The following is an 8,340-nucleotide window of genomic DNA, read 5'->3' as shown; positions in this document are numbered from 1 at the left end:
ACTAAACTCAAGGATGCAGCATCTCAGCATATCCTCGAGTATCTGAATTATCCGCTCGGATTGACCATCGGTTTGGGGATGAAAAGCGGTGCTAAAATGCAGCTTGGTACCCAAAGCTTCTTGCAATTTCTTCCAAAATCGCGAGGTGAATCTCGGATCTCTATCCGACACGATAGAAATAGGTACTCCATGTAATCTCACAATCTGAGAAACATACAATTCGGCTAGTTTATCCAATGAAAAATCCGTACGCACGGGGATAAAGTGAGCCGACTTAGTCAGCCTATCAACAACAACCCAAATCGCATCCTTCTTACTTGCGGACAATGGCAGTCCGGACACAAAGTCCATTGTGACTCGGTCCCATTTCCACTCGGGTATCATGATCGGCTGAAGTAACCCTGAAGGCACTTGATGTTCCGCTTTCACTTGTTGACATATTAAACATCTCGAAACAAAGTCGGAGATGTCTCGTTTCATACCATGCCACCAAAACCGACGTTTCAAGTCGTTGTACATTTTCGTGCTCCCCGGGTGAATTGACATTCGGCTACAATGGGCTTCGTTCAGAATCATCGGAATGAGTTCCGAATTCCTTGGAACACACAAACGACTTCTAAACCTCAAACAACCATCATCATCAATCTGAAACTCCGATTCCTTGTTCGGAACACACTCATCTCGTTTTGCAACCAATTCATCATCGACTTCCTGAGCTTCATGAATTTGATGAGTCAATAATGGTTTGGCTTTTAATTCAGCTACTAACACATTGTCAGGTAGAACAGACAAGTGTACATTCATCGCTCGCAAAGCAAACAGTGATTTCCGGCTTAAGGCGTCCGCAACCACATTAGCCTTTCCCGGGTGGTAATCAATGACAAGCTCGTAATCTTTCAACAACTCAAGCCAACGTCTTTGTCGCAGATTCAAGTCTCGTTGAGTCATCAAATATTTGAGATATTTTCAATGCAAACACAATGGCGGCTAGTTCGAGATCATGGGTCGGATAATTTCTCTCGTGTGGCTTCAATTGTCTTGACGCATAGGCCACAACTCGACCTTCTTGCATCAATACGCAACCCAACCCAAGTATGGATGCGTCACTATAAATGACAAACTCTTTACCCGATTCGGGTTGCACCAAAATTGGAGCTTCAGTCAAATGAGTTTTCAGTTGATCGAAGCTTTTCTGACATTTCTCCGTCCATTCGAACTTAACATCCTTTTGAAGTAGCTTCGTCATTGGTGTGGCTATCATCGAGAAACCTTTGACAAATCGTCGGTAATAACCGGCGAGCCCTAGAAAGCTCCGGACTTCGGTAACATTTCTCGGAGGCTTCCAGTTAAGTATGGCTGAAATTTTGCTCGGGTCAACTCGAATACCCGATGCGGATGCCACATGACCCAAGAAGCTAACCTCTCTTAACCAGAACTCACACTTACTGAACTTAGCATATAACTGCTTATCCCGCAAAATTTGCAACACTTGCCTCAGATGCTCAGCATGTTCGGTCTCATCTCTTGAATAGACCAAGATGTCATCAATAAACACAACTACGAACCGATCCAAATACGGCCTGAAGATCCGATTCATCAAATCCATAAACACCGCAGGGGCATTAGTGAGCCCGAACGGCATCACTAAGAACTCGTAGTGACCGTACCTCGTTCTGAAAGTAGTTTTGGGTACGTCCGAATCTCGAATCCGCAACTGATAATAACCCGATCTCAAATCTATCTTTGAAAACACCGATGCTCCCTTTAATTGATCGAACAGATCATCAATACGCGGTAACGGATACTTATTCTTTATTGTCACTTTATTCAGTTGACGATAGTCAATGCACAACCTCATGGTTCCGTCCTTCTTTTTCACGAACAATACGGGTGCACCCCAAGGTGAGAAACTCGGTCGAGCGAAACCTCTATCCGTCAATTCTTGCAACTGAGCTTTCAACTCTTTTAACTCGGTTAGTGCCATACGATACGGAGCGATCGAAATTGGCGTAGTTCCAGGTACAAGCTCAATACCAAACTCTACCTCCCGAACAGGTGGCAAACCCGGTAACTCTTCAGGAAAAACATCCGGGTATTCACAAACCACCGGCACCGATTCGGGTTTCTTTTCTAACTCCTTGTCATCAAGTACATACGCGAGGTATGCTTCGCACCCTTTCCTTACATATTTCTGGGCCAACATTGCTGATATTACAGCTGGCAACCCCCTTAAGTCCGCAGACTCAACTCGGATTATTTCGTTATTTGTGCACCTCAAATCGATAGTCTTGCTTTTGCAATTCACAACCGCATCATGCGCGGTTAACCAATCCAAACCAAGAACATCAAACTCGTCGAACGGCAAAAGCATCAAATCGGCCGGAAAACAGGATTCTCGGATTATTAGAGGGCATCTCTTACACACTTTATCAACAAGTACGCATTGACCCAAAGGGTTTGATACTCGAATTACGAGCTCAGTAGACTCAACAGGTAGAGTCTTACTGGTTGCTAAGGTTTCGCATACATATGAATGAGTAGAACCAGGGTCAATCAATGCAATCACATTAGTATCAAAGAGAGTGAAGGTACCAGTGATGACGTCGGGGGAGGATGCCTCCTCTCGTGCGCGAATGGCATATGCTCTAGCAGGAGTACGGTTCTCGGCTCGATCGGCCGTATCAGAGGCCCCCCCTCTGACTACCACCCCTGCCTCCTAAAATTCTCGGTGGTCTACCTCTAGATGTCACTCCACTAGGTCTTGCACCTTGAATCTTATTCTTCTCATCCAGCTCCGTGCAATCTCTAATGAAGTGGTCCTTTGAACCGCATCCGTAACAGGCCCTGCTAGTAGACTTGCCCCAACATTCACCTAGGTGTCGTCTTCCACATTGGGGACATTCAGGTTTCTCGTGACGATTATTGCCCACACTAGCTACCGAAGTAGCTCGGGAGCCCATCGATGGTCTTGCCCTGATGGAAATTCCCGCAGTCGCCCTCGACTTATTAATGTCCTCCCTAAACTTCTTTACAGCTGAGAACGGAGCTTTACCCGTCGATCTTTTACGATAATCTCTAGCTTCAAATTCAGCCTTCCTCTTCTCCTTTCCAAGTTCTTCCGCCTTGCAGGCTCGTTCGACTAGTGTTACGAATTCTTTTATTTCCAAAATACCCATTAGTAGCTTTAAATCTTCATTCAATCCTTCCTCGAATCTTTTGCACATAGCAACCTCATCAGCTACACACTCCCGGGCATACCTACTGAGTCTTACGAATTCATGTTCGTATTCAGATACAGTCATACGGCCTTGCTTGAGTTCCAAGAACTCCTTACGCTTCTGATCAATGAACCGTTGGCTAATAAATTTCTTTCGGAATTCCGTTTGAAAGAAGTCCCAAGTTACTCGCTCGTTCGGGACTATGGAAATCAAGGTCCTCCACCAATAGTAGGCTGAGTCTCGCAACAAAGATACAGCACATTTTAGACATTCATCAGGTGTGCATGACAATTCATCGAACACCCGAATGGTGTTATCAAGCCAGAACTCGGCCCTTTCGGCATCATCAGTTACTATGGCCTTGAACTCCTCGGCCCCACGCTTCCTAATCAAGTCTACAGGTGGCTTACTCAGCCTCACAGGATCAGCGACTGATGGCATTACAGGCTCTTGGGGTGGATTATTCAAATTTGGGAATTGTTGGACAGCCGGGTTGGTTCGGGCATATTGCGCGACCCACTCATTCATCACGGTAAAGAAGGCTTGTTTAGCCCCCTCACCTTGATTATTCGCAGATGACTGAGGTTCAACAGGCGGCGTCCCTTGTGCAGGAGCAGCCGCTACGCTCTCAACGTCATCCGCTAGGGTTCTTTCTACACCGGGATCCATTTACTAATCAAAACAAAACATTTCAACCGTCAGAAGTCATCACCCATTTAAACATTAACATTAAGGCATGTATAGCTAGACTCATACGTGCTATGGTAGTCCTAGAACCGACTAAACCATAGCTCTGATACCAATCAAATGTAACACCCCGAACCCGAAACCGACACCGGAGTCGAACACGAGGTGTTAACTGACTTTAACCCCTTATAAAATTTATTTTCCAGACACTGCCCAATCTGTGTACTAGTCGTTTTAAAAATCATATCTTGAGTTTCGTAACTCGAAAATTAGTTTCGTAATTTTTCCCAGAAACTAGACTCATGTGCCCATCTATGTATTTTTTTCTAGAATTTTTGGTCGGGCCAATTAGTACAGTTTATTAGTCAAAGTCTCCCATGTCGCAGGGGTCGACTACACTGACCTTTGCCCATTACGACTTGGATATCTCCCTGCACGGGGCTTCAATACTGATGCCGTTTGTTTCTATGAAAACTAGACTCAGAGAGGAATCTATACATATATGGTACGATCCCTAATTATCTCTGGTTAATTTATAATGAATTTCCAAAGTCGGAGCAGGGAATCCAGAAACCGTTCTGGCCCTGTCCCACAAAAATCTGATTATCTCTTAATATACTGCCCATATGATCTTTTCGTTACTTCCTCATGAAAACAGACTCATCGAGCTTCGATTACATAATTTATTCATCAATTAATTCCACTCCTACTATTTTTAGTGATTTTTCAATCTCATGACACTGCTGCTGCCAGCATCTGTTACGAAAGTAACTAGGTCCATTTCATGCCTACCCTTGATCCAACTCAATCGAACATTCGTGCCATTTTCGCATGGCTTAAAGTTTACATGCCAAAGTTCAAACACAACGTAATAGCTTATACATGCCAAAATGTTCTTCTAAGCCAACTAAGAAGAAAGTACCAAAACTTGCTATCCGGTGTGATGACTTCGATGACGGCCCGATCACGCAAAAAGAGATGTGTCCAAGAAACCTAGAATAGGTGACAAGGAAACACCGAGTGAGTTTATAACTCAGTAAGTCATAAGCTATGCACTACCATCCATCAATAACATTATCACAAGAGAAAACAAAATGGAACGAGGCTAATTACTCCATCCATTCCGAACCATACCATAGTTCCTCCAACCTATCGATTCAATTTCATATCAATTCATGCATTCACATTCCATATACTCATCAATAGGACATTGAAGCATTTTCATAAATCAATTTATTTTCGTTACAATCAAACGACTAAACGGCCTTTCACCCATCCTACGATAAATTTTATGTACGTGACTTCAAGTATAGTTGTCACATAGGTTCAAACTTACCGAGCTCAACACCAAGTATAAGCATAGCACCTATTAGCCATGTACTCAAGACACTTACCCGATCCGCTGTCCGCGATCGACTCAATAGTGTCGCACACATAGTGTCCATAATGATTCACGAATGTATATTGACTCCGCACACTCAGTGCTATATAATCAACTCGCACACTTAGTGCTACGTAATCAAATCGCACACTTAGTGCTACATAGTCAAACTCGCACACTTAGTGCCGCATGGTCAATTCGCGCACTTAGTGCATCATATTCATTTCGCACACTTAGTGCAACATAGTCAAATCGCACACTTAGTGCTGTACAATTTAATCCCGCGCACTTAGCGCCAATCTCATGGTCATAAATGGTTATACCCGCACGTTTAGTGCCGAGATCAACAACTCAGTACATCTTACCTCTTTTCTTTTCATTCAACAATTTCATCATCACATACGTACATGCATATATATATATGTATATTTATTCATTCCATTCAGCATCAATACATAAACATTATGACCATTTGAAATAATACCAACTACATGCTTAATGACTTACCTTGTGTTGGGTAAGACGGTTCCAACTCGACTACTCAGTGATCTTTTCTTTGCCTTTATCGGATCTAGTTCCCTTTTGCTCTTGAGCTTAAGTTCAACAAAATTTAAAATAGTCATTAATCGACTATTCAAGTATTACTTTCAGAATAATATATATATTGATTTGACCTTCACACACATAGATTATAGTAAGCTTTATAATAGTCAATAAATAACTCATTGGCAAAATTTCATTAATGTTTACAACAAAATCACATATTCACTACGAGCTGTTTTCCTGAGCAGTAGTCGCTAAATTGTTTATAACTGGAGCTACAAAACTCCAAATCACTAGCCGTTAATTTTTCCTGAATATAGACTCGTATATCTTCCATCCATATAATTTTCAGAATTTTTGGCTTGGCCAATCAATACCAGATTTTTCTTAAAGTTTCCCGTGTTTCACTGTTTGACTATTCTGACCACTCTTCACTACGAATCAAATTTCTCATTTTACAGAATTCAAAATGTGTTGTATTTGATCTCATTTGAAACTAGACTCATTAAGGAGTCTAAGCATATAAATTTTATCTTATAATCATTTTTGTACAATTTATAATGATTTCCTAAAAACAGAACAGGGAATCTAGTAGTCATTTTGACTCAGCCCCACAATACTTCAAATATCTCAAGATCGCTAACTCTTTTGTTTTTATAGTTTCTTTTGCAAGAAAATAGACTCTTCAAGCTTTAATGGCATAATTCACTCAGCTTCTAATTCAACTCCTACAAATTATGGCGATTTTCCAAAATCACCTTACTGCTGCTGTCCCCAAACAGATTATTACCAAATCAAATACTAACATTAGCATTTCACCTTAATAGCTAGCTTACCAAGCCTTAATTTAACATATTAATCTTTAACATATCTTTCACTTTTCATCAACAACTATCAAAAAGCTCAAGCACTCATCAATGGCAAAACACAAAATCATCATCAATCCACAAAATTGAACCATGGGTTTTTAGAACTCAAGTCAACTACTAAAACATGCATGCATCTCAAGAACAACATCAAACATACCTTAGTCTAGCAAACCACCATAGCCGATTTTCTCAAGCTCTTCCCCTTCCTTTCTTTCCTCTATTCGGCCAAAGGTGTTCAAGAATGAACACATTTTTTTTTTTGTTTTCTTTCCTCAACTCACGGCAACAAGGGGGGGTATGGATGAGACCATTTTTTTTTCATCACCCTTCCTTTTCATTGTTTAATTACCATGCTCTTTATTTTATTTTTCTTAGCATACATCACTAGCATAACATGTTGGTGACATGTTTCCACCCATAGCATGGCCAGCCACTATGCTTTAATTTGGCTAATTTGACATGCAAGGACAAACACTTTCCCACATATATTAATGGGCCACTTGAACACTTGCCTAGCATATTTCTAAATTGTCTCACATAAGTCCCTACTAATAAATTCCACATACACTGACCAAATTAAAGTATGGAACTATCACACAAGCATTTACGCACATCATAAACACAGAACATAATCTTTAATTATTTATAAGACTCGGTTTTGTGGTCCCGAAACCACTTCCCGACTAGGGTTAATTTTGGGCTGTCACACTCTGAACATCAAACAACCGTCAGAACTGATCTGAAAATCTGTCTCTATATCCGACTCACACTGATCTCTTTTGGCTAACAACTCACTGTCATTTTTCTGAGCTTCACAAATTTCTTCAAGAAATATCGGTTTAGCTCTCAACTCAGCTAAGATAAAACCATTATCTGATAAGGCTAGACTAGTGTTCAAAGCTCTTAATGGAAACAAAGATTTCCTACTCAAAGCGTCAGCAACAATGTTTGCCTTACCTGGGTGATAATCGATCACTAGCTCATAATCTTTAATTAACTTTAACCATCTTCTTTGCCTCAAATTCAAATCTTTTTGGGTCGTCAAATATTTCAAACTTTTGTGATCAGTGAATATGTGGCACTTCTCACTGTACAAATGATGTCACCAAATATTTAGCGCAAAAACAATGGCAGCTAGCTCTAAATCATGTGTCGGATAGTTCTTCTCATGTGGCTTTAGCTGTCTAGAGGCATAAGCAATTACCTTCCCTTCCTGCATAAGTACACAACCAAGTCCATTCATGGACGCATCACTGTAAATCACAAACTCTTTACCTGGTTCTGGTTGTACTAAAACAGGAGCTTTAGTCAACAATGCTTTTAACTTGTCAAAACTCTGTTGACACTTCTCAGTCCATTCAAACTTGACATCCTTTTGTAGCAATCTTGTCAGCGGGGTAGCTATCATGGAAAATCCTTCTACAAATCGTCTATAATATCCAGCAAGACCAAGAAAACTTTTAACTTCTGATACATTTCTAGGAGGCTTCTAATCAACAATGGCTGAAATCTTGCTCGGATCAACCTTGATACCTTCACCTGAGACAATATGTCCAAGAAAACCAACTTCTCGTAACCAGAACTCACTTTTGCTGAACTTGGCATACAACTGATTATCTCTCAGAATCTGTAAAACTGTTCT

The sequence above is a fragment of the Gossypium hirsutum genome, chromosome A03 (genome assembly GCF_007990345.1).
Source record: "Gossypium hirsutum isolate 1008001.06 chromosome A03, Gossypium_hirsutum_v2.1, whole genome shotgun sequence".
NCBI classification, from domain to species: Eukaryota; Viridiplantae; Streptophyta; class Magnoliopsida; order Malvales; family Malvaceae; genus Gossypium; species Gossypium hirsutum.
Note: the sequence above shows the minus strand (reverse complement) of the source record.